Raw genomic sequence first — 1,083 nt, 5'->3', positions numbered from 1 at the left:
CCAGTGCATATATCAGCTAAATATCCCAAATGGCCTGTCATCCCAGCGCATATATTAGCAAAAAATCCACAATGCTCTGGCATCCCAGTGCATATATTAGGTAAATATCCCCAATAACCCGGCATCCCAGCACATATATTATCTACAAATCCATAACTGACCTGGCATCCTAGCATATATTAGCTAAAAAGCCACGCATCCCTGTGCATATATTAGCTAGAAATCCACAACTGCCCTGGCATCCCAGTGCATATATTAGCTAAAATTCCACAACTGCCCTGCATGCCATTAAATATATTAGCTACAAATATTCTCTTCTATGTGGCTTCTCTCTTGATCTTCCATATGTATTAGCTAATATATATTATATAATGTTATATTTATAATATATGTAATATATATTATATTACGTCCATATGTATAGCAGATATTTTAGCTAAAAAGCCACGCATCCCAGTGCATATATTAGCTAAAAATCCACAACTGCCCTGGCATCCCAGTGCATATATTAGCTAAACATCCACAACTGCCCTGGCAACCCAGTGCATATATTAGCTAAACATCCACAACTGCCCTGGCATCCCAGTACATATATTATCTAAACATCCACAACTGCCCTGGCATCCCAGTAAATATATTAGCTAAACGTATACTCTTCTATGTGGCTTCTCTCTAGAAGATCGCCCATATATAATGGATGACCATGCATCCTTACGAACACAGGCATTTAGCCCCACACAGCTCCACTCTGCATCTGCAAACTCCTTTCCTGCTTTCTCTCCCTCTTACTACACCCTTGCTCATGCTACTCTTCCCAGTAGAAAAAGGGCTGCCTGCCCCCGGAAGGCGACATAACACGTCTCGGATAAGAATTTGGTGCTTGGAAACCACTAATTTGGTGATTCCATACAGCACAAAAGCATAGTAGCATAAAATAACCTTTAGAATTACAGTTTGCACATGAGGGCAAACTTTTTTTTAAAGGGCAGCCTTTTAATGAGAAAAACATGGAGGACTAATTTCACAAACCTTCAACACCAGTCACCAGTGCTTTTCTGGTGCTTAGTGAGGCCCATAGCTCGC

The sequence above is a fragment of the Ambystoma mexicanum genome, chromosome 8, assembly GCF_040938575.1.
Source record: "Ambystoma mexicanum isolate Mex_15411 chromosome 8, UKY_AmexF1_1, whole genome shotgun sequence".
In the NCBI taxonomy this organism is placed as follows: Eukaryota; Metazoa; Chordata; class Amphibia; order Caudata; family Ambystomatidae; genus Ambystoma; species Ambystoma mexicanum.
The sequence above is the reverse complement of the archived record's forward strand: the minus strand, read 5'-3'. Positions refer to the sequence as shown.